General features: G+C 43.2%; 1 protein-coding gene across 10 annotated transcripts in view; it reads left to right on the forward strand.

Annotated features, from left to right (window-relative positions):
- Nucleotides 1–26,324, forward strand: part of ERH (ERH mRNA splicing and mitosis factor) — an 892,055-nt gene that overhangs the window by 506,032 nt on the left and 359,699 nt on the right. The gene's annotated exons all lie outside the window — the stretch shown is intronic.

The following is a 26,324-nucleotide window of genomic DNA, read 5'->3' on the forward strand; positions in this document are numbered from 1 at the left end:
CCAAAGTGCTGGGATTACAGGCGTGAGCCACCGCGCCCGGCCTCAAGCCGCTTTTAAGTCGAAATGGTATTTGGTTAATCCTCCCCGTTGAGATTTCTGTAATGTAACACATGAACGTTTGCAATTCTTTTTTTTTTTTTTTTTTTTTTTTTTTTTTTTTTGAGATGGAGTCTCGCTCTGTCGCCCCGGCTGGAGTGCGGTGGCCGGATCTCAGCTCACTGCAAGCTCCGCCTCCCGGGTTCACGCCATTCTGCTGCCTCAGCCTCCCGAGTAGCTGGGACTACAGGCGCCCGCCACCTCGCCCGGCTAGTTTTTTGTATTTTTTAGTGGAGACGGGGTTTCACCGTGTTAGCCAGGATGGTCTCCATCTCCTGACCTCGTGATCCGCCCGTCTCGGCCTCCCAAAGTGCTGGGATTACAGGCTTGAGCCACGGCGCCCGGCCGAAAGTTTGCAATTCTTTAGAAACAGAGAATGCTGGCCGGGCGCGGTGGCTCAAGCCTGTAATCCCAGCACTTTGGGAGGCCGAGACGGGTGGATCACGAGGTCAGGAGATCGAGACCATCCTGGCTAACACGGTGAAACCCCGTCTCTACTAAAAAATACAAAAAACTAGCCGGGCGAGGTGGCGGGCGCCTGTAGTCCCAGCTACTCGGGAGGCTGAGGCAGCAGAATGGCGTGAACCCGGGAGGCGGAGCTTGCAGTGAGCTGAGATCCGGCCACCGCACTCCAGCCGGGGCGACAGAGCGAGACTCCGTCTCAAAAAAAAAAAAAAAAAAAAGAAAAAAAAAAAAAAAAAACAGAGAATGCCGTGCTTTCAAAGTGGGTGTGAAACACAGCCCTCCATATTAACTCCCCCGAGGTCCCGATAAGGTTGGTAGACCTAGAAACTTAGGCATAAAGAGATTGGTTAACTTTGCTTTAATGCTTTTATGTAGAACCCAGTGCACCCCATTTTTGAGAAGTGCCTGGAATGTGGAGTTGCATGCTTGCAACTAGAGTTAAACAGAAAAAGTAGTTCAGGAAGAAGGAGACAACTGACACTTAACTCTGACCTCAGGGGCCCTTAGGCACTCAGAACTGAAACTTGGATAGTTTGTATCGGTAAGTTTGTCCATTCATAGTTATATGTGCAAATAAAAAGAGTCTCAGTGGGTACATGACAAAATTGTAAAGTTAGTTACCTATGATGTGGGAGTTAAGGATGGGTTTATAACACAATATGTATTTAATGTATTTGTTCAATTAAAAGAAAAAAATGTTATCTAGTTGTTGGCCTGATGAACATTGGCATTTTATAATGCACAAATTGTCCCAGACCAGTTTGTATTTAATTACATTTGTTTGGTTTCCGCATAATAAACAAGTCTTCCCGATTACTTTCTACATTTTATGTTTACTATGAAAGCAACTCTTTTTATTTCACTCACTACCACTTTTTTTGTTTTGTTTTTAAGGCTAGTAAAGCAGTGGGACTGGAGAAGGAACTAACAACTACATTTTATTTTGGCTGCAATAAGAAAAAGTAATCTGGAAAAGGTTTTCTGGGGGTGAAAAGTAAAAAAGATGGTGCTGTACACCATGAAGAAGTTGCTACTTTCAGCTCATGTTGATTTTCTTCAGGACCAATTTTTTAATGAACACTTTTCTCTGATTTATTTATTATTTAAAAGTTTATGAGTTCCACAAAAGTAATTTTTCTTTAGTAGTGCCTAGAGACAATATTTTAAAACACTTGTCTTCTGCAGTGTTGGCTTTTGCCATGACAACCATCTAATCTCAAGTCTCCCTATTTGTATTAGTCCGTTCCCACACTGCTATAAAAAAACTATCTGAAACTCGGTAATTTATGAAGAAAGGAGGTTTAATTGACTCACAGTTCCATAGGCTATACAGTAAGCATCACTGGGAGGCCTGAGGAAACTGAACAATCATGGCAGAAGGCAAATGGGAAGCAAGCACCCTCTTCATGCACGTGATGGCAGGAGAGAGAGAGAAAGCAAGGGGGTGAAGAGGGCTTCACTCACACACTTTTTTTTTTTTTTTTTTTTTGAGACGAAGTCTTGCTCTGTTGTCCAGGCCGGAGTGCATGGTGCGATCTTGGCTCACTGCAAGCTCCGCCTCCCGGGTTCACATCATTCTCCTGCCTCAGCCTCCCCAGTAGCTGGGACCACAGGCGCCCACCACCATGCCTGGCTAATTTTTTGTATTTTTAGTGGAGACGGGGTTTCACCGTGTTAGCCAAGATGGTCTCGATCTCCTGACCTCATGATCCGCCCGTCTCAGCTTCCCAAAGTGCTGGGATTACAGGCGTGAGCCACTGCACCCAGCCGTGCCTCACACTTTTAAAAACCATCAGATCTTGTGAGAACTCACTATCACAAGAACCGAATGGGGGAAATCTGCCCCATGAGCCAATTCCTTCCCACCAAGTTCCTCCCCGAACACTGGGTATTACAACTCAACATGAGATTTGGGTGGAGACACAGAGCCAAACCATATCACTATTGGACTGTTTCTTACCAATTTCTCTAATAAATACAAAGTCATCTTCCATGATCAGAATTACTCTTCCCCTATGTGATCTTACAATATTCTGGATTTTTTTGTTTTTTTGTTTTTTGTTTTTTGAGACGGAGTCTCGCTCTGTCACCCAGGCTAGAGTGTAGTCGCAAGATCTCTGCTCACTGCAAGCTCCGCCTCCCGGGTTCTTGCCATTCTCCTGCCTCAGCCTCCCCAGCAGCTGGGACTACAGGCGCACGCCGCCACACCCGGCTAATTTTTGTGTTTTTAGTAGAGATGGGGTTTCACGATGTTAGCCAGGATGGTCTCAATCTCCTGACCTTGTGATCCGCCTGCCTCAGCCTCCCAAAGTGCTGGGATTACAGACGTGAGCCACCATGCCCAGCCTACAATACTCTGTTTATACCCCTGTTATACAGTCATCACTGATTCATGTATGTTATTCATGTTTTCTAGAAATGCATAGCACCAAAAAGACTCAATATTTATAGACCTGGATTTGCATGAGCATTTTTTTCAGGTCGTCCTATTCCTATATGAATGTTTCAACAAAATGGCTTGGCATCCTTTTCCTAAGACATCCAAATTAGAAGCAATCTTTTTTTTTTTTTTTTTTTTTTTTGAGATGAGATGGAGTCTCTATCGCCCAGGCTGGAGTGCAGTGGTGTGATCTTGGCTCTCTGCAACCTCCGCCTCCCGTCTCAGCCCCCCGAGTAGCTGGGACTACAGGCACACGCCACCATGCCTGGCTCATTTTTTGTATGTTAGTGGAGACAGGGTTTCACCGTGTTGTCCAGGCTGCTCTCTTGATCTCTTGACCTCATGATCCACCCGCCTCAGCCTCCCGAAGTGCTAGGATTACAGGCGTGAGCCACTGCGCCCAGCCTAGAAGCAAATCTTTAAAGGAAAAAAGATGCAAAGAAATCACAGATTGAAATAAACACAAAATTTACTGGCATCTCTCTTGGAGACTTTCAATGTAGCTGTGGTGTGTTTCATTCATTGCCATCCTGATTTCATCTAATTCGGAAATGAGCAAATTATGGCCTATGGGCCTAATCCAGCCTCTTATCTGTTTTTATATAGCCAATGAGTAATTTTACATTTTTAAATGGTTGTGGGGGAACAGAAGAAGAAGAATATCTGAGCACATGAAAATTACATGAAATTTAAAGGTCAGTATCCATGAATAAATAAATTTTTGGAACATAGCCACTCCTGTTCATTTACTTATTGCCTATTATCTGTTGTGCTACAGAGGCAGGGCTGAGTAGCTATGGTAGAGTCCATATGGCCCAAAAGCCTAAAATATTTACTGTCTGGTCCTTTATAGAAAACATTTGCTGATGGGGTGGGGGAGATAAGAGATTAATAGGTACAAGCATACAGTTAGATAGGAGGAGTAAGATCTAATGTTCAATCACAGAGTAGGGTGACTATATAGTTAACAACAATGTATTTTATATTTTAGAACAGCTAGAAGAGAGGACTTAAAATGTTCCCAACACATAGAAGTAATAAATACACAAAGTAATGAATATCCTAAATACTCTGATTTGATCATTACACATCCTATGCATGTAATAAAATATTTCATATGTCCCCTATGTATAAATAATATGTATCAATAGAAAAATTTTTAATTATTTTTAAAAATAATTTTCTGACCCTTGAACTGATTCCTAGATTTTCAACTGCTCTATGAATGCTCCACCCAACCCCCTTTGTCAGATAATAAAACTGTAAACAAAGAAAAACTGAAAACAAAGAAACATGATTTGATCTTTATTTTTAAAGTTTGATTCCTGTTATGAAAAAGAAGTATACATATATGCTTACTATAGGAAAAATGTTCAACAGGAAGATATTGAAAGAGGAAAACACAATCCTGTCTCACCAACTCAACCTCTGCTTGTAGTTTGCTGTATTTCCCTCTTGTGGGCTTTTTTTTTTTCTGTTTAATGTTTTTCAGTACAAAAGTAGTACCTCATCTTTTTTTTTTTTTTTAAAAGACAGATTGTCGCTCTGTCACCCAGCTGGAGTGCAGTGGCACGATCTTGGCTCACTGCAACCTCCACATCCCCGGTTCAAGCAATTCTCCTGCCTCAGTCTCCCCAGTAGCTGGGACTACAGGCGCCCACTACCACGCCCAGCTAATTTTTTGTATTTTTCAGTAGAGACAGGGTTTTACCATATTGGCCAAGCTGGTCTCGAACTCCTGACCTCGTGATCCACCCACCTCGGCCTCCCAAAGGTCTGTGATTATAGGCGTGAGCCACCATGCCCGGTCAAAAATACTGAAAGAGGAAAACACAACCCTGTCTCAGCAACTCAACCTCTGATTGTAGTTTACTGTATTTCCTTCTAGTGGGTCTTTTTTTTTTTTTTCTGTTTAATGTTTTTCAACACGAAAGTAGTGCCTCATTGTTTTTTAAAACACAGATATGAGATTTTTAAAAGTCATCCCTATTCCCAGCCCTTAAGGGAAAACTACTTGGCATTATTGAACTTTCCCTTTCATGTTTTTCTATAAGAACAATTGTATTTTCAAAATATGAATCATCATCATATATACTTGGTTTTATGAGGGCTTCTTAATTCCTAAAACTTAATCGTGTACATTTTCCATGTTTCTTTGTCTTAGTATTTTATGATCATGAGTGTATATTCAAATTTTTACCATTATTTTCACTTAACATTACACAACTACGTGCTTAGGGAAAATATTCATTCTGACCAACTTTTCTGTTTTTCGAAAATGTCCTAAATATCACAGATGCTTAAAAATTGCTATCCAAAAAAATTCCAACACGAAGAAAAAGTGTTACTTCCTTGCCTCCACCTTATAATTCTAAAGATTTTTCAAAAGAATTAACAATACTTAAGTAATTTCTCTTAGAAATATATGGGGTTTTTTTTTTTTTTTTTTTTTTTTTTAGACGAAGTCTTGCTCTGTTGCCCAGGCTGGAGTGCAGTGGCCGGATCTCAGCTCACTGCAAGCTCCGCCTCCCGGGTTTACGCCATTCTCCTGCCTCAGCCTCCCGAGTAGCTGGGACTACAGGCGCCCGCCACCTCGCCCGGCTAGTTTTTTGTATTTTTTAGTAGAGACGGGGTTTCACCGTGTTCGCCAGGATGGTCTCGATCTCCTGACCTCGTGATCCGCCCGTCTCGGCCTCCCAAAGTGCTGGGATTACAGGCTTGAGCCACCGCGCCCGGCCTATATGGGGTTTTTTAATGTCCAGTTTTTTACTCAGGTTCACCTTTATATACCTATCTGACTTCCTTAGGTTGTTACATTCTGATTTTTGCTGCTGTTTAACTTAGTGTACAATATTTAAAATACCTCTGAACTTACTCATTTGAGTGCCTAGATCAGAAGGCATCCCATAGCAAGAGAGTGTGTAACAGACAGGGCAGGAGAAGGCTGAACTCACTTTCATGAGAAACCCACTCTCTCAATAACAAACCCATTCCCATTATAATGGCATTAATTCATTCATGAGGGCAGAGCCTTCATGACCTAATCCCCTGGTAAAGGTCCTACCTCTCAACACTGTTATGTTGGGGATTAAGTTTCCAATACACAAACTTTAGGGAACACATTCAAACTGTAGCATTCAAGGCATTTATGAAAAAGGGAAATAACCAGACAAGGGCCATATCTACCCAAGAACTACCCCCTAATGCCTACCCTCTAAACCCCCTCCACCCCCACAAACTCTCAGGAACTGGAAACTGACTAATTACTGGGCTATTTCCTTTTTTGATATCAAGAAGGAGGCCTCAAAAGCATGAACTCCCTAAAGCAATTCGTAACAGTGCCATTGTAGTGACCCTGCCAAATCAGCCCCAATCCTGGAAATTATTCCTTCCCTGATATAATTATTAGGGGCAAGGTACACAGAATTAATCCAGTGAAGAACATTTGATATCTTATCTGTTCTATAAATCAGACCACCCACAAGTGGGCCATGTTTAGTCCAGAAAAAAGTGGCTTACTCTTGCACAAAAAGTGTGGAAGGGAATGGGAAGCTCTACCATATTTTTCTTCCTGGCTACTGTACCTAAAACAAACAGTCTCCTCTTTTAAAAGCTTGGATATTAGGGCTGGGCGCAGTGGCTCAAGCCTGTAATCCCAGCACTTTGGGAGGCGAGACGGGCGGATCACGAGGTCAGGAGATCGAGACCATCCTGGCTAAGACAGTGAAACCCCGTCTCTACTAAAAAATACAAAAAACTAGCCGAGCGAGGTGGCGGGCGCCTGTAGTCCCAGCTACTCAGGAGGCTGAGGCAGGAGAATGGCGTGAACCCAGGAGGCGGAGCTTGCAGTGAGCTGAGATCCAGCCACTGCACCCCAGCCTGGGCGACAGAGCGAGACTCCATCTCAAAAAGAAAAAAAAAAAAAAAAAGAGCTTGGATATTGAGTACTCATCCAAATGGGCCATGGCTTGGGTTAAGGAGAACTGAACTAAGATATCCCACTGCTGAAGCAATTAGACTATCCTATTGAGCTCTGTAGAGAATTGGTTGAATTCACAGCAAAATACCCTTAGGAATACAGGGCTACAGAAACTTGGAGCCTGACTAAAAGCCAGTATCTTAGTCCTGCCATCACAGAATACCACAGACTAAATAATTTATAAAGAGCAGAAATGCATTTCTCACAGTTCTGGAGGCAGGAGTCCAAAACCAAGGTGCCAGCATCTGATGAGGGCTACTCTCTGTTTCCAAGATGACACCTTGAATGCTGCACCTTCTAGAGGAGAGGAAAGCTGTGACCCCACATGGCAGAAGACAAAAAGGCAAGAGGAGTAAGTTCCCTCCAACAACCTCCTTTATAACATCATTAATTCATTCATGAAGGTGGAGCTCTTATGACCTAAACCCTCCCAAAAGGCCCCACCTCTCAACATTGTTGAATTGGGAATTGCATTTCTAACACATTAATTTTGGGAGCTACTTCAGACCATAGGTACCAGTGACCCGGAAAGGCCCAGCGTCTCCATCATTAGCACATAAAACTAAGACAGCTTCTGGGTCTAGGTCTGGGGCATATAGCTACCTTGATCAGGCTGGGTGTAGCCACTCTCACGGCTTCTACTGTGCTAATTCCTGATTAAGCCTCATGAGCTCCCAGCCAAAGGCTCTGTTTCTAATATCAGGGTATATGGTATAAATAGCTGAGTGTTGCTCAAAATAGAAGCAAGGAAAAAAGAGGCCGAAGGTGGACATTAGGAGGATGGTAGTAGATCTCGACTACCATATTAATGAGCTTGGACTCTACCCAGTGGGCACCGAGTAGATGCCACAAGATTTTTCACAAGAGATAACATGATCAGATTTACATTTTAGGCAGGAAAGGCTGTGCCGGGGACAGTGGCCAAAACCAGTTAGGACTCTTTATATAACAAGGAACAGAATCCCAGTATAACCACCTTAAGAAAAGTGTTGGCTGGACATGGTGCCTCATGCCTGTAATCCCAGCACTTTGGGAGACCAAGGCAGGCAGATCACCTGAGGTCAGGCGTTCAATACCAGCCTGGCCAACATGGTGAAACTCTGTCTCTACAAAAATATAAAAGCTAACCAGGCACGATGGCGGGTGCCTGTAATCCCAGCTACTTGGGAGGCTGAAGCGGGAGAATCGCTTGAACCCGGGAGGCAGAGGTTATAGTGAGCTGAGATTGCACCATTGCACTCCAGCCTGGGTGACAGAGTAAGACTCCGTCTCAAAAGAAAAAAAAAAAAAGTTGTATTTATTGGTTAGTATAACTGAACATTTTATACACAGGCACACTGTGGGCTTGGCTTGAGAGAGAGCTCAAGTGGCAATGTGGGAGGGGTTGTTTCCCAAAGGAAAATCAGTGATTGTTTTACCAAAAAAGTGAATTGACATTGTGGTGGCCAAACCCCAAAGTGACCCTAAGGATCCTCACATGCTGGTCTTCACACACACCCTCCCACATGCACTAAGTTTACTCAATGTAGCCAATAGAATATGACTGAAGTGAAAACGCTGGCAATTAGGTTTTAAAAAACTATGGCTTTCCTGTCTGTCTCGCGCTCTCTCTCTCTCTCTCTCGCACACACACACACACAAATATATACATTACTCACTTGGGGAGAAGCCAACTGCCATGTCATAACACTCAGGCAACCTACACAGAGGCTGACTGAAGCCTCCAGCCAACAGCCAGCAAGGAGGAGGTCCTGCCCACACCATGTGAGTGAGGTTGGAAGCAGTCTCCAACCCCAGTTGAGCCTTGAGATGACGGTGGCCCCGGCTGACAGCTTGACTGTAACCTCACAAGCAACCCTGATGCAGAACCATCCCACTAAGCTGCTCCCAGATTCCTAACCCCCAGAAACCATGTGAGATAATATGATTGCTGGTTAAACTGGGGGGTAATTTGTCACATAGCAGTAAGTAACTAACACAGACGGTGAGGCAAAAATAGTTGCGCATTAAGTCAATAATGGGATTGATGGGGCAGCAGCAAAGGGTGGAGACAAATTGGAGAAATATTGAGAAGACCAATTACAACAACTTGGTGATCAACTTGACATAATAGATAAAGAAGAGATAAGAATAAAATTTCAAGCTAGGCACAGTAGCTCATGCCTGTAATCCCAGCACTTTGGGAGGCCAAGGCCGGCAGACTGCTTGAGCCCAGGAGTTCAAGACCAGCCTGGGCAACATGGTGAAACCCCATCTTTATAAAAACTACAGAAAAATTAGCCTGGCATGGTAGCACACCTGTAGTCCTAGCTACTGGGGAGGTTGAGGTGGGAGGATCGCTTGAGCCCAGGATGCGGAGGTTGCAGTGAACCAAGATTGCGCCACTGCACTCCAGCCTGGGTAACAGAGTGAGACCCCATCTCAAAAAAATTTTTTTTATTTAAAAAAAGAATAAAATTTCACTTCCAGGCTGGAGTATGGGTATGTAGCATGGGTGCAATAGAGGGGTCAGAGAATAGAGAATGAATGGGTAATGCCCATGAGTTCCCTCAGGCTCACCGATTTGGAAGTTCCTGGGCCATACTAGGAGAAGATTCCCTCAGGCAGTAGGATGCATACGTTTGAAGCATAGGAGACAAATATGAGCCATTTTTTTAAAAAATTGAGAAAAATCCCCATATATGTGACAGTTGATACCATGAAACCAGATAGTCACCCAGGTTTTCGTTGAGGCAAAGATTTGAAGGGAGAGCTGGGCACAATGGCTCATACCTATAATCCTAGCTACTTGCGGGGCTGAGGCAGGAGGATCACTTGAGTCCAGGACTTCAAGACTAGCCTGGGCAACATGGCGAGACCCAGTCTCTAAAAACATTTTAAAATTAAAAAAATTAAAAATAAGTTTTTTTAAAAATTCAAGATGTGGAGAGAGTATTCTGTGCACAGATTAAGAATGTGTTTGCCTTGGAAGGAGCTTTCCAATGACCAGTGCACAAAGAGCCATGAGCCCAGAAGAGCACAAGCATAAATACTATGGGGGGTGAGAATTCAGGGAAGACAAGCTGACCAAAGGCTTATAATTAGGGCTGGGACTAAGGATCAAAGGAATGTGATTAACTTGCCTTAGAATTCAGACAGAACCTTGGCACAATTGGTTTGTGTCCACTCTTGACCTGGTACATTCGTATATGTCAGTGTGGCTCACATGCTATGGATTAGTCCATCAAAAACACATTCCTGCTTTATTGCATTTTACATTTAATTTTAAATAAATGCTCCTTTTGGCTGTTATTATTACAAGGTATGGTAAGTGCATATTTAGTGTTTTATTCCGGAAGCCATTTGCCAACCATGACCTGGTATGACATCTGGGCCATAGTCACCACTCCTCAAACGTATCTCCCCTTTCTCTAAATTCCTGTAGCACTTTATGCTTGTACATTTCCTCTAGCAGTTATCACAGACTTTCTTGGAATGTGATTATTTGTAGACAGATTATAAATTCTTTGGTGTTAGAGACCCTGTTTTACAGATCTTTGCACCCCTCTCAGTAAGAAGCACAGTTTCCTGCTCATAAGTTGTAAACAAGTGCACAAACAAGATTGTACAGGACGTCACTTGGACTGGCTGACCAGTGCCACTCGCTGTCCTTGGGTAATGGCATATCCTGTTCTCATGGTTAAACTCTCTTAAGCAGCTATATCTCTGCTGTCTGTAGCTACCCCTACCCATTACTAATTGTCTCATCATAGAACAATGAGATTCTCTCTACCCTAATAATTTGCAGTTTTTAACTGAGAAGCCCAAAGGTGAAGCATCTTAATGACAGCAGGTCAGAAGGAAGGTGACTTTCCCATCTGTGGCTGAAGTACCCAGGGCTGCCCTTGTACCAGCACCTCCTAAAACTGGGTTGTTTAAGCCTCCCAGATCTCACGAGATGCCCCCAGCACCTTCCACTAATTTCCTCTCTCTGCATAAGATGGCTCAAGTTGGCTTCTGTAACTTGAGAGCAAAACAGCTTAACATACAACATGATCCAGTGTAAGCAATCAAAAATGGATTTATCATTAAGGATTCAGAAGTGTCTCATGAAATCCAAAGGTCAGAATGTGCTCAGGCCTGAGGAGGAGTCTGAAACAGGAAGTGGGAACTGTCAAGAACTCAGATATGTACAATTTCCATCTCCCTCTTCTTTTTTTTATGTCATTTGCTCACCTCCTGCAGTTTGGCTTTCCTCGCCTCTCAATCTATATGGGAGAAGGTGACCACACCCTATCACCCAGTTTTCATATCGCTTCCATTCAAAAGTAGATCCCGGCTGGGTGCAGTGGCTCACGCCTGTAATCCCAGCAGTTTGGGAGGTCAAGGCAGGAGGATCACCTGAGGTCAGGAGTTCAAGACCAGCCTGGCCAGCATGATGAAACCCCGTCTCTACTAAAAATACAAAAATTAGCTAGGCATGGTGGCGGGCGCCTGTAATCCCAGCTACTCAAGAGGCTGAGGTGGGAGAATTACTTGAACCTCGGGGGCGAAGGTTGCAGTGAGCTGAGATCACACCACTGCACTCCAGCCTGGGTGAAAGAGCGAGACTCTGTCTCAAAACAAAACAAAACAAAACAAAACAAAAAAGTAGATCCCAGAATGAGCATGGAACCTGTGAGTCTCAATTCCAAGTTCCCTGGAAAGGAAAATCTGATTGGCTACGTTTGGGTGAGGTGTCTATTCTGGTCCAATCAAAGATGAGGTCACATGGTACAAACATGGCTGCCAAAGAGCTCACCTCATAGATAAGGATGATGTTTCTGAGGATTATTGTCAACAAAGGTGAAACCTCAAATGTTGAATAAACAAGCAGCTCCACTTCAAAATGGCCCTGACTGCCCTAGATTAAATTCCCAACCACCCACCAACCTTTCCCCAAAGTAGGCCAAACCAGCTTATCTTCCAGCACTAGGCTCTGCTTTGGCAAAGACATGTGAAGCCATCTTATCTGCCTGGGTCATGCCTATCTTCCTCGCATAACTAGGCGCAAGAAGATATCCTAATGGTTACCTACTGTAATTGTAACATTCAGGAATAATCAGAGGCCTGCTATATGCCCAGGTACTGTTCAAGGAGTTCCATAGGCTTCTTTCATTTGACCCCCTCAACAGCCCTAAGAGAGGTACTGCTAATCCTATTTTATGGTAGAGGAAAATTCTGAGAAGTTGGTTTCCCAAGCTCAATAACTATTAGTGACAGTGTAGGATTCAAGCCCAAGAGCTCTTCCAGTGGGCCAAGGTCAACTCTGGGATGGAACAGAGGAGTGAACAGAGTGGAGTTGAGTGCCTTGGCCAGGGAAGCAGAGGCTAAAATGGATACCGAGTTTAGGCTGAGGGGCTCAGACACTGTGGATGCCCTGCTTAGTTTCTGAGGCTCTGACACTCCCCACAGTCCTAACTCAGCATATGCCCCTCTTACTCAACCTTCCCCAGTAAAACAGGGCTAATAAGGAGCAGAGCAGCATGATGATACAGTGACTTATCTTTTGAGTCTCAAAGCATTTTATAAGCATTGCCTGTCCTGGGGAGATTTAAAAGATAGACCAAATTTAGACGACATACCAATAATAATAACTCACATTTATCATGTGCTTACTGTTCCTGACACATGCTCAGAACTTTGTGTGCATTAAACCACCTACTTCCCCAAAACACAACAAGCTTTCATAAGAGGAGACTGAGGCTTAGAAAATAACTTCCAGGCAGGGTGTGGTGACTCACATCTGTAATCCCAGCACTTTGGGAGGCCAAGGCAGGCAGATTGCTTGAGCTCAGGAGTTTGAGACCAGCCTGGGCAACATGGTGAAACCCCGTCTCTACAAAAAATTAGTCGGGCGTGGTGGCACGTGCCTGTAGTCTCAGCTACAGGGGAGCTGGGATAGGAGGATTGCTTCGACCCAGTAGGTTGAGGCTGCAGTAAGCTGAGACTGCACCACTGCACTCCAGCCTGGGTGACAAAGTGAGATTCCGTCAAAAAAAAGAGAAAGAAAGAAAGAGAGAGAGGGAGGGAGGGAGGAAGGAACTTTCCAAATTTCAACAGCAAGTATGCATTTGAACCCAAGCAGTTTATCCCAAAGAGCCTCAAACTTTTATCGTATTTCAAACAAATAAATATTGGATGTAGGGCTGAGCACAGCGGCTCATGCCTGTAATCCCAGCACTTTGGGAGGCCAAGGTTGGAGGATCACTTGAGCCCAGGAGTTTAAGACCAGCCCAGGCAACATAATGAGACCTCATCTCTACAAAAAATTCAAAAATTAGCCAGACGTGGTGGTCTGCACCTGTGGTCTCAGCTACTCAGGAGGCTGAGATGGGAGGATCGCCTGAGCTCACGAGGTCGAGGCTGCAGTGAGCTGTGATCATGCCACTACATTCCAGCCTGGGTAATGGAGTGAGACCCCGTCTCAAAACAAACAAACAACAACAACAAAAAAAAAAAACACTAGAGGTAGGCTGAAGAAAAACTTAAGAACATATCCAGAGAAGTTTAAGAAAGGAATTTGTTACACAAGAGGAAATAAGGCCAAGGAGACATTCTCTCTAAAGGGAACCAGCAGAACGGCAAGGCAGCTCTGGGTTATGAAGAGCAGCTTCCACCTCCTCCAGGAGGTCAAGGTTATCTTTACATCAAGCTCTTAACCATGGCACCTGCTCTGCTCAGCGTGCCTCTGTGTGAATGCGGAGGGGATGTGAACCCCTGGGGAACACAGCATGACTTTCCAAGGGGTATTTGGAATTCCATTTTAAGAGACCCACCTACCATTCTAGATCCTTCACTTCGAAAGAATGCTTTCCTAATTTGATTTGATGGTGAACTCTCCCGTGGTCCAGGTGTCTTTTTTTTTGAGACAGAGTCTCACTCTGTCACCCAGGCTGAAGTGCAGTGGTGCAATCTCCACCTCCCAGGTTCAAGTGATTCTCTTGCCTCAGCTTCCTGAGTAGCTGGGATTACAGGCGCACACTACCATGCCCAGCTAACTTTTGTATTTTTAGTAGAGATGGGGTTTCATCATATTCAAGGCCAGGGTGATCTCGAACTCCTAGTCCCAGGTGATCTGCCTGTCTTGGCCTCCCAAAGTGCTGGGATTACAGGCGTGAGCCACTGCGCCTCACCCAGGTATCTCCTTTTTAACAGCCCTTTCCCCTCTAGACAAAGATTCAAGATGACTGAGAGGTTACCTTTCTTTTTGTCAGGTGAGAAAGAAGCACCTCGGAGGCCCCAAACAAAGGGACACATTGGGTGGCATTGAGAAAGCCAATGAGTCTCATGATGAGATAACAAATCCTTTCAGAAATCAAATGGTTTTCAATCTTTTTTCTTTTTTTGGAGACAAGGTCTTGCTCTGTCAGCCAGGCTGGAGTGCAATGGCACAATCATGGCTCACTGCAGCCTCAACCTCCAGGGCTCAAGCGATCCTCCCCCTTCAGCCGCCTGAGTAGCTGGGACTACAGGTGCATGCCACCATGCCCAGCTCAAAAAAAAAAGAAAAAAAAAAGAAAAACATACATAACCAAGTTGCTGGCTACTGTATCAAGTATAATTTTTTATCATTCAAGGAATTTTAAAAATCGAGTGACTTTGCTTTAACAAAACTCCATCCATCCCCACATCCTTGTTTATATTAATATAAATGTTCCTTAGCACTTACATGTATAAATATCTTTCTCCCGATGAATATTATTTATCCACAGTTATATTTTAAAAGCTCTATCTACCTCATTAAGACATATATTTCTAGTAAAATTACTTTGGAAATGAAATAATTCTCAAAATTTTTATTATGTTTATGTTGTTTTGCTCATAGGCAATTAAAATTCACTATATACATTTACATATATAATTTTAATGCATAGAATATGAAAGGGTGTTTTAAAACACTTTCAGAGATAAAAACATTATATTGTGATAAAAGTCTGCGAGTGAAGTAGAATGACAGTGAGTTCAAATGGAAAAGGAATGATATAATTTCTGTCATATTAGAGAGGCTGGTTTCTATGTATTAAAATGAATCTGCCGGGCACAGTGGCTACACCTGTAATCCCAGCACTTTGGGAGGCTGAGGTGGATGGATCACGATGTCAGGAGTTTGAGACCAGCCTGGCCAACGTAGTGAAAACCGGTCTCTACTAAAAATACAAAAAATTAGCCAGGCATGGTAGCAGGCACCTGTAATCCCAGCTACTCGGGAGGCTGAAGCAGGAGGATTACTTGAATCTGGGAGGCAGAGGTTGCAGTGAACCAAGATCACACCATTGCACTCTAGCCCAGGTGATAGTACGAGACTCGTCTCTGAAAAAATAATAAAATGGATCATCATCAGTATCAAATTGTGATAGAGGCCAGGCATGGTGGCTTATGCCTATAATCCCAGCATTTGGAGAGGCTAAGGCAGGAGGATCATTCGAGGCCGGGAGTTGGAGCCTAGTCTGGGCAACATAGCAAGACCATCTCTTAAGAAAAAGGAAAAAATGGTGATGGTATGCAGGTTTCAAGGGATTTATCTAAAAGAGTGATATAATGGCTTTATTCTGAAATGTCAATACTGTTTTGTTTTGTTTTAGCCTTTTAGTAGCCTGAAGCCCAGGTTTTTAGTTTCTGTCTCTAGTGATAAGCAGAAAAGAGGGATGAGGAAGGGGCTTTACTGGCCCAACCAGAAACAGAAACTAAGAACCCGTGATTATATTATCTCTCGGACACTTAAAAGGTAGGTGAACAGTAAGATTGGAAGAGCACAGGCCTGAGCTAAGGAGCTCAACACATTAACACAGGGAAGTGGGCTTAAAAGGGTGAGTGTTATGGGAGTTACCCTGGCCCAGGGAGAGTGTAGACACTTGGCCTCACATTAAATCCTGTCCCTGACTTCCCTCATCAGATGACATTCTGTAAAGCATATGGCTTTTCTTAAAGGGCCATTTCATGCCCTCTCTTGGGCACCTCTCTCCTTCTTTGCAGTGGGTCACTAAGCCTATAGAAGCACTTTCAAAGTCACTGATTCTCAAACTCAGAGAACCACCAGAGTTGGACCTGTCAGGCCTCTGAGCCCAAGCCAAGCCATCGCATCCCCTGTGACTTGCACGTATAAGCCCAGGTGGCCTGAAGTAACTGAAGAATCACAAAAGAAGTGCAAATGCCCTGCCCCGCCTTAACTGATGACATTCCACCACAAAAGAAGTGAAAATGGCCGGTCCTTGCCTTAAGCGATGACATTACCTTGTGAAAGTCCTTTTCCTGGCTCATCCTGGCTCAAAAAGCTCCCCCACTGAGCACCTTGTGACCCCCACTCCTGCCTGCCAGAGAACAACCCCCCTTTGACTGTAATTTTCCTTTACCTATCCAAATCCTATAAAACGGCCCCATCCTTATCTCCCTTCGCTGACTCTCTTTTCAGACTCAGCCCACCTGCACCCAGGTGATTAAAAAGCTTTATTGCTCACGCAAAGCCTATTTGGTGGTCTCTTCACACGGACGCGCATGACAGGACCCATTGGAAGGTCTGCTTAACAATGCGATTTCCAGGTCTTCCTTAAACCCATGGAATCAGATTCTCTGAAGTCTTTGAAAGAAACTGTCCCAAACAGAAGCTGTCCCAAAGAGCGCTGTGGTTGGTGTAAATAGCTGTTGCTTCCTGGAAGAACTTTGCATTCCCAACAAAACTGAGCAAATTTCTAACAGACTTTAATGAGTTTAAGATCCCTTTCTAGGAGCCTCACCCAGCTCCTTGTGGCCTTGGGAGGGGCCTAAGGACCTTTCACCAATTCTAGAAGGCCTCTGATAATCTTTAACCAGACATTCTTTTTTTTTTCTCCCTGGTCTCTAGTCTAGCAATGATTATCTAAACTACAACTGTCCAATGGCAACATAATGCAAACCACAGAGGCAAGCCACATATATAATTTTAAATTTTTTAATGGCCGTATCTTCTTTTTTTTTTTTTTTTTTTTTTTTTTTTTGGAGACAAGGTCTCACTCTATTACCCAGGCTGGAGTGCAGTGGCACAATCTGGACTCACTTCAGCCTCTGCCTCCCAGGCTCAAGAGATCCTCCCCCCTCAGCCTCCCAAGTAGCTGGGACTACAGGCATCTGCCACCATGCCCGGCTAATTTTTGTACTTTTTGTAGAGATGAGGTTTTGCTACATTGCCAAGGCTGATCTCAAACTCCTGGGCTCGAGCAATCTGCCTGCCTTGGCCTCCCATAGTGCTGGGATTACAGGCGTGAGCCACTGCACCCAGCCAGCCATATCTTTTAAAAGGTAAAATAAAACTAGTGAAATTAATTTTGAATAATATATTTTACTGAATTTGATATATCTAAAATATTATTATTTCAACATACAATAAATATCAAAGTAACAAATGTGATACTTTACATTTTTACCAATTAAGTATTTGAAATCTGGTGTGTATTTTACACTTCTAGCACATCTCAATTCAGACTAGCCACACTTCAAGTGCTCAAGAGCCACATCTGGCTTGTGGTTCCATATTGGCCAGCAAATATTTAAACATTCTTATTTTTTCCTTTTAAAATGTCTCTGCCCACACCAGACAAGGTGGCTCATACCTGTAATCCCAGCAGTTTGAGAGGTCGAGTGGGGAGAATTACTTGAACCCACGAGTTTGAGAACAGCCTGGGCAACATAGCGAGACCTCATCTCCTCAATAAATAAAAAATTAGCTGGGCATGGTGGTATAGTCCTATAGTCCCAGCGACTTGGGAGGCTGAAGTGGGAGGACCACTTGAACCCAGGAGGTCGAGGCTGCAGTGAGCCTTGATTGTACCCTTGTACTCCAGCCTGGGTGACAGAAATAGACTCTCTCTCTCAAAAAAAAAAGTCTCTGCCAAGAGAGAAATCTTTGAGTTCGTTTCTTCTCCTTTTAGAAAGCCTCCTGCCTTGCAGCAAGTTTGAAACAAAGCTTCGACATGTATTTGTAATCAGTGTGTCGGAAAAATTGCGGGGCTGGCTGGGAGAGGGGTGGGTTCCTAGAAATCTGACTTTTAACAGCTGCCCCAGGTGATTCTTGTGCACACTTCAATTTTTGGATCACTCTTCTAACTAGTCCATGTCACATTTACATCCAAGTTGGTGGCCAGTTGTGCGTGGTGGCTCACACCTGTAATCCCAGTACTTTGGGAGGCCAAGGTCGGTGGATCATTTGAGCCTAGGAGTTCAAGACCAGCTGGGAAACATGGGGAGACCCCATTTCTACAAAAAAAAAAAAAAAATTAATTAGGCAAGTGGGGTGGCACTTGCCTGTAGTCCCAGCTTCTTTGGAGGCTGTGATAATTGGATTGCCTGAACCTGGGAGATAGAGGTTGCAGTGCGCCATGATAGTGCCACTGCACTCCATCCTGGGCGACAAAGCAAGATTCAGTTTCAAAAAATAAAATAAAATAAAATAAAAAGCTGGTGGCCAATTCTTCCCCAGTTGTCTCTATAGAAACCTGTTTGGGCCGGGCACGGTGGCTCATGCCTGTAATCCCAGCACTTTGGGAGGCCGAGGTGGGGGTGGATCACCTGAGGTCAGGGGTTCAAGACCAGCCAGGCCAACGTGGTGAATCCTATCTGTACAAAAAAATACAAAAATTAGCCAGGCATGAAAGGCTGGGCGTGGTGGCTCACGCCTGTAATCCCAGCACTTTGGGAGGCTAAGGCGGGTGGATCACAAGGTCAGGAGTTCGAGACCAACCTGGCCAACGTAGTGAAACTCCATCTCTACTAAAAATACAAAAATTAGCCGGGTGTGGTGGCACATGCTTGTAGTCCCAGCTACTCCAGAGGCTGAGGCAGGAGAATTGCTTGAACCTGGGAGGTGGAGGTTGTAGTGAGCCAAGATCGTGCTCTCTAGCCTAGGCAACAGATTGAGACTCTGTCTCAAAAAAAAAAAAAAAAAATTAGCCAGGTATGATGGTGGTGCCTGTAATCCCAGCTACTCGGGAGGCTAAGGCAGGAGAATCGCTTGAACCCGGGAGGCCAAAGTTGTAGTGAGCCGAGATGGCACCACTGGACTCTAGGCTGGGCAACAGAGCAAGACTCCATCTCAAAAAAAAAAAAAGAAAAAGAAAAGAAAAGAAAAAAAAGAAACCTGTTGGTCAAATTCTTTCATACTTGGGAAGCAGTGACAGATATAGGAGCTCAATGTACTACTTCTCTGGGAGTACTGGCCTCAACAAAGGAGTATCAGGGTCCTGACTCTGGCCCTGCTACATGTCTCAAACATAAAACCTTTAAACATGTGCCTTGTACATAGAAAAGACTCAGTAAATGGCATCTGGTTGTTTTTTGTTTGTTTGTTTGTTTTTGTTTTTTTTTTGAGACAGAGTCTTACTCTGTCGCCCAGGCTGGAGTGCAGTAGTGCAATCTTGGCTCACTGCAAACTCCGCCTCCCAGGTTCAAGCAATTCTCATGCGTCAGCCTCCTGAGTAGTGGGATTACAGATGTGGACCACCATGCCCAGCTAATTTTTGTATTTTTTGTAGAGATGGGGTTTCACCATGTTGGCCAGGCTGGTCTCAAACTCCTGACCTCAAGTGATCTGTTCACCTCAGCCTCCCAAAGTGCTGGGATTATAGGGGTGAGCCACCACACTGGGCCATGGCAAAATAGGCCAGAGCCACCACACTGGGCTATTTTTAGGTAGTCTGGCTTCAGAACCAGGTTCTACCATGTATAGTTGTGATCTGAGCACATTACTTGACTCAGAGTCTTCATCTTTACTATGGGGATAACATCATTCTATTTCACAGTGTTGTGATAAGACCCATTAAACCCCACTGGTGCATACCCATAGTTTATTTATTTATTTATTTATATTTTTTTGAGATGATGTCTCATTCTGTCACCCAGGCTGAAGTACAGTAGTGTGATCTCGGCTCACTGCAGCCTCCACTTCCTGAGTTCAAGCAATTCTCCTGTCTCAGCCTCCTGAGTAGCTGGGACTACAGGCATGCACCACCACGCTTGGCTAATTTTTGTATTTTTAGTAGAGACATGGTTTTGCCACGTTGGCCAGGCTGGTCTTGAACTCCTGACCCCTGGTGATCTGCCCACCTCGGCCTCCCAAAGTGCTAGGATTACAGGCATGAGCCACTGCACCTGGCCAACATACCCACAGTTTAAAAAGGTAGGGTGATAAGGAAAGACACATACTATGACCATCCCTGGGCATCTCCTCATAAGGGAGTGGGGAAAGACTTTTATAGGGTTCGGAGCTTATGCTGAATGATTTGGGGATGGAACAAGGGGAAGCAGGAGCAGCTCTGGATTGAGTATCACAGTGAAGCAAGGACAGTTTGGCAGTTGGGTTTGTCAGGAATATTTGTTCAGGAGGCAGGAAGAACCAGGGTATCACTGGTATAAAAAAATGTAAATAATGGGAAAGGAGAGAGGTTGTGTGGCCTTGGCCACAGACCCTTAGAAACACTGGTTGAGGTTCTGTTAGAAACTTTGACTGCCAGCAGAGCTAGGAAGTGAATTCAGGACCATCTTTCCCAGACAATTACAGAATTAAGGTACATGTGGAATGCTGCATCAAAAACCCCTTATCTGAAGCTCTGCACCTAGGTTGAAAATCGAAGTTGCTGCGTGTGACAGTGACCTGCACAGCTCAGAACTTTCAGGCAAGAATGGGATGTTCCATGTTCATTGAAAAAATGTCTAGTAGCAACACTTCTCATTGTCCATGATTTTAGAGAACAAGGTTTCTCAGCACTAGGTCATTGATATTAAATAACAAAAACAGCCAGGCACAGTGGCTCACACCTGTAATCCCAGTGCTTTGGGAGGGTGAGGTGGGTAGATTGCTTGAGCCCAGGAGACTGAAACCAGCCTGGGCAATATGACGTAACCCCATCCCTACAAAATATACAAAAATTAGCCAGGCATGGTGGCATGCACCTGTAGTCCCAGCTACTCGGGAAGCTGAGGTGGGAGGCTCACCTGAGCCTGGGAGATTGAGGCAGCAGTGAGCCACAATTGTGCCACTGCACTCCAGCCTCGCAACAGCATGAGACCCTGTGTCAAAACAAACAAATAAAAAAAGCATCCTAGAGGATCCTGTCCTAAGACTCCCAGCAAATTTCCCAGAGCTAAAGATTCTCTTTTTGGCCAGGCACGGTGGCTCACGCCTGTAATCCCAGCACTTTGGGAGGCCGAGGCAGGTGGATCACAAGGTCAGGAGATCGAGACCATCCTGGCTAACACAGTGAAACCCCATCTCTACTAAAAATACAAAAATTAGCCGGCCGTGGTGGCGGGCGCCTGTAGTCCCAGCTACTCGGGAGGCTGAGGCAGGAAAATGGCGTGAACCCAGGAAGTGGAGGTTGCGGAGAGCCAAGATCACGCCACTGCACTCCAGCCTGGGTGACAGAGCGAGACTCCGTCTCAAAAAATAAGTTAATTTAAAAAAAAATAAAGAGGTATTTTTTGTGGTAAGAAAGCGTAGAGAAATAATTTTATAATAAAGAGGTATTTTTGTGGTAAGAAAGCTTAAAGAGAAATAATTTTATATGAGAAAGAATCTTGTATGATAAATTTAATCCTAAAATAAAATGGTTACTTAAGAAGGAGGGATGTTCAGGACAAACCAGAAAGTCCAAGCATGTCACGAATGGTCAGTGTAAGTCACAATCAGAGGATTTATATTAAAAAACAAAAACAAAAACTTTAATATGATCAAGTTGTCATATTATTATTAAGTTTTGGTTCACTTAGGAAAAAAACTGAGATAAAATTTTTCTTGCCCGGGTGCAGTGGCTCACGCCTGTAATCCCAGCACCGCACTTTGGGAAGCCAAGGCGGATGGATCACTTGAGGTCAGGAGTTTGTGACCAGCCTGGCCAACATGACAAAACCCCATCTCTACTAAAAATACAAAAATTAGCCAGGTATGGTGGTGTGCACCTGTAATTGCAGCTATTTGGGAGGCTGAGGCAGGAGAATCGCTTGAACCTGGAAGGTGGAGGTTGCAGTGAGCCAAGATCACGCCACTGTACTCCAGCCTGGGCAATACAGTGAGACTCCATCTCAAAAACAAACAAACAAACAAACAAATTTTCTCGATTAAGGTTATTACATCTATGTATCTTCCTGTATGTGCTTTTAAAGTTCTTGCGACATTGGGTTACAGGGCTTTGATTCCTGGGTCTGAAAAAGATACCAAGCCCTGCTAAATCTTAAACACTGACAGCAATTAAAGCCTCATCTTCAGGCCCCATAGAAGTTGCCAATCAAAGTAAACTGCATTCCTGAGACACAGGGCAAGAAATTAGTTATTCAACTCCTCAAGGTCCAGGGACTATTGTGGAAGAGGTAAGCACCTAAGATTGTAAGCACCAATTTTGAATGATAAAATAAGTTCAGCTTCTCTATAAATTCATCATTAATGTCAAAGGCACACTGATGCAAGACCAGCATATGGACCATGTCAGATTAACAAGATTTTCTTGGAGCATTAACCAACTCCTTAATAAAGGTTATAAAGGGTATCAAAGGTCTATGTAAGTTATCTTATGGTCAAGATTAAAATTTTATAGATTGTTTATAAAATTTTGGCTTCATGCTGTTTTTTTTTTGTTTGTTTTTTGGTTTTTTTTTTTTTTTTTTTAAGACAGAGTCTCTCTCTGTCACCAGGCTGGAGTGCAGTGGCTTGATCTCAGCTCACTACAACCTCCGCTTCCTGGGTTCAAGCGATTCTCCTGCCTCAGCCTCATGAGTAGCTGGGACTACAGACGTGCACCACCACACCCAGCTAGTTTTTGTATTTTTTTTAGTAGAGACAGGGTTTCACCATGTTGGCCAGGATGGTCTCGATCTCTTGACCTTGTGATCCTCCTGCCTCAGCCTCCCAAAGTGCTGGGATTACAGATGTGAGCCACTGTGCCCAGCCCATGCTGTTTTTATTAGGGTTTATTGTTTGGAAAATTTAGTTGTGTGTCTCAGAGAATAAAGGTTTTCTCTTTTCTTTTTTTTTTTAATCCTTGAGTTATCACTTTGTTTAAATGAATGACTTATTTTACAATGACCTGTGATCCTATTTTGTAATATCAAGTGTTTAAAACCTTTGATATTTGACAAACTTTCCAAAATTGGATTATAAATTATGTCTTTTTTCTGACCTAATTAATCCTTTAAGATATTTAGTTTCCCTAAAGTCCAAAAAAACCCATAATTTGGCTTATTTGGTATAAAAATTATACAGGAAGCATTGCCAAATATGAAATGGTGTTGGGTTTTCTTTGAGCTGTATTTGCATAAATATGTTATTGGTATGTGTTCAAAATTAGGGAAAACTCCTATAATTCTGATATAATTTAGTGTACATTATCAGTAATAATCATAATTATTATGTTAAAATTATTGTGTGCCACAGAAGTAACAAATTTCTTCATCAATTGTGTCTTTGACTCTGACTGCCCTAAGACTTTGTTCATCCATGGACAATTGTTGTCTTGTTTTGCTTCTCTTTAGAAGGTGGTCTTATAATCAGCTATAAAACTATAATAGGTGCTCTTGAATGGAGATTTCTGATAACTTTGGAGATTGTGACATTAGAATAGAGGAAAAACTTTCAGGACTAATGGAGAGCTAAAACGTTCATGAGTATCAAGCAGAACAGGAATTAACTGCCTGGACTGAACTAATCATACTGACTTTTTGCTTAAAATGTTTGCTGATCCTTTGTTTTGTCTTTCAGAGCCTTAAAACTTTTCTTTTGAGCTACTGACAGCTTTTAACAGTTCAGTATAATTCTATGAACAAAATTTGGAGCATACTTGTTTCTCTCTATATAATTTCTCCAGAATTTGGAAACTATTTGTAAGTATTTTTAATTTATGGTAGTACGTTATTTGCATAAGTATAATAAGAATATGTTTTTATTTGTAACAGGACACAATTGGAGAAACTAGTTATTATACCAAGGCTTTGACTGGAGTGGCATGCTTTCCTTTAAGGAATCAAACTTGACTTACACAGTCAATAAAGCCCTTGGGAAACTGGCCTCATATTTTGTGTACACAGTTCAGGTACAGGGTTTCTGTCCTGTGGTAAATAAAATATGTCACTTTCTGACAGGCGCAGAAGCCCCAGGTTTATCTGGGAATGTCAAGAGGAGAGAAAATTCACTCAACTCATAGATATTTGATGACACAAATTCATGGCTGGGCTTGGCTGTAGAAAGTCTCACCTGAGATTCCTCTTATGGAACAAGTTCCATCAAAGCCAATTTAAAAGCCTATGAAAAAAATAATTATTCTCATTGCACTGTATGCAAATAATTAGTCTGAGTGTAATAAAGCAAACCAGTTCTACCATGATTTATCTTTAGTAAAAATGGGAAACTGGAGAGAGAAAAATTGTGTTTCAAAACTATAGTACACCTATTGTTAGATTCTAGTCTTGCTTAATGTTTTTTCAATTTTTGTTATTTTCTACAGTTTGAAACAAATTCTAATTTTTCTTGGCTACAAGTCTTCAAAATAATATTTTCAGATTTTTTTCCTTATTTTTTTTTTCCATTTTGCCTAACTTGGCGTTACTGAAAACTCAGCTGTGCTTTCTTAAAGCCCTGTGAACTGAAGCTAGACAACTTAAACTTCAGAAGAAAATAACAGCAACCTATTTATATACATAATCCACTTTCATACCTGCGTACTAATATATGAACTTCAGTGTAATGTGGCCTATCTCAATTTTTCGAGGATTGTTCTTTTGTTCGTTGTTGTTTTTCTCCCTTCCTCCCCGCATTTTCTTTTCACAGCACATGAGACTTCACAAACTGCTAAAAATGAGTTTTTGAGACCTACCCATCTAGGAATAAACTGTCCTTGCCATGAGAGATCGGATGAAACCTGAGACCAGAGACTCATTTTCTTCTAAATACTTTCTCCAAAAGATTTTGAAAAAGAAAAGGGGTGAAATGTGAAAGGAAAATATCTTGGCCCCCTCAAACTGGGAACCACTCAAGGTAAACCTGTCTTCCATTCTATTCAAAGTCATCCCTCTGCTCACAGAGATAGGTGCGTATTCTGATTGCTTCCTTTGGAAAGACTAATCAGAAACTCCAAAGAATCTCCCATAGACCTGTGACCTGGAAACCTGGGGGAGCAGTTGGGGTGGGTACTAATGTACTACTTACATATATTGATTGATGTCTCATGTCTCCCTAAAATGTACAAACCAAGCCTGTGCCCCAACCACCCTGGACACATGTCATCAGGACTTCCTGAGGCTGTGTCATGGGCACGTCCTCACCCTTGGAACTAAATTTTCTAAATTAACCGAGACCTGTGCAGATTTTCTGTGTTCACTCCATGTACAAGCTGCTTAAAGTCTCCGTGGGGAATGGAACCTTGTTTTACGAGGAGCCAAGCACTCATTTCAACCCTGCTGCACTAGATTAGGGCCATTTGCCCAAAGTGCCACTCTCTTGTGTGTGCGCATGCACAAAGGACTCCCTAGGTTCTATTGGGTGTTTTGTTTTACCTGTGCAATGCCCACACCTGTAACCCCATCTCCACCCTCTCTGACATCTGAGGAAACAAAGCCATTTCCAGTGTCCTCCCTCAAACCTGTCTGACAAAGACAGGTTTTTCATCAGACAGGTTCATCCTCAGACAGGTTCTTCCAGCTCAGGACCTTAAGTAGAGCACCCAGTTGCACTTCCTGCTTTCAGATACAATGACACTGAGATTCATAAAATAAACCTTTATTTATTTTGGATGTTTAAGTTGCTTTCATTTTTCTATATGCACCGCATAGGAAAGAAAAGTAGACTATACAGCTAAGCAAGAAGAATCCAAGCTATTACAGAAGCCCAGCCCACATAACAGCACTGCTAACCTTTTGGCATCCATCCAAGCCTCCTTCCTATGCTAATATTTTATCAAAATCAAAATTAGGATCATCCAGTTGATGGCATTATAACTTTTTTTTTAATTTAGCAAGAATATCCTGCAGACATCTTAGTCAGTCAAATATATTTTGACACCATGACTTTCAGGGGCACCTGGCATTTATGAGTTCAATCGGCGGTATTACTGAAGCCCCAGTCGCTTTCTGTCACAGTGCTGTTTTCTTCAACACCAGAAACATAATGCTGAGTGGGTGAATGGTGGTTGGCAGAGTGTTTTGAAGCAGGCGACAGACAGCTGTGCATCTCTCTGCCAGGACAAGAGACTGCCTCACCCTGTCCCTCTAAACAGGACACATTCTTTTAAAAAAAATAAGCTGCCAGAGGCTCACACCTGTAGTCCCAGCACTTTGGGAGGCCAAGGCGGGTGGATCACGAGGTCAGGAGATCGA

The sequence above is a fragment of the Macaca thibetana genome, chromosome 7 (assembly GCF_024542745.1).
Source record: "Macaca thibetana thibetana isolate TM-01 chromosome 7, ASM2454274v1, whole genome shotgun sequence".
NCBI classification, from domain to species: domain Eukaryota; kingdom Metazoa; phylum Chordata; class Mammalia; order Primates; family Cercopithecidae; genus Macaca; species Macaca thibetana.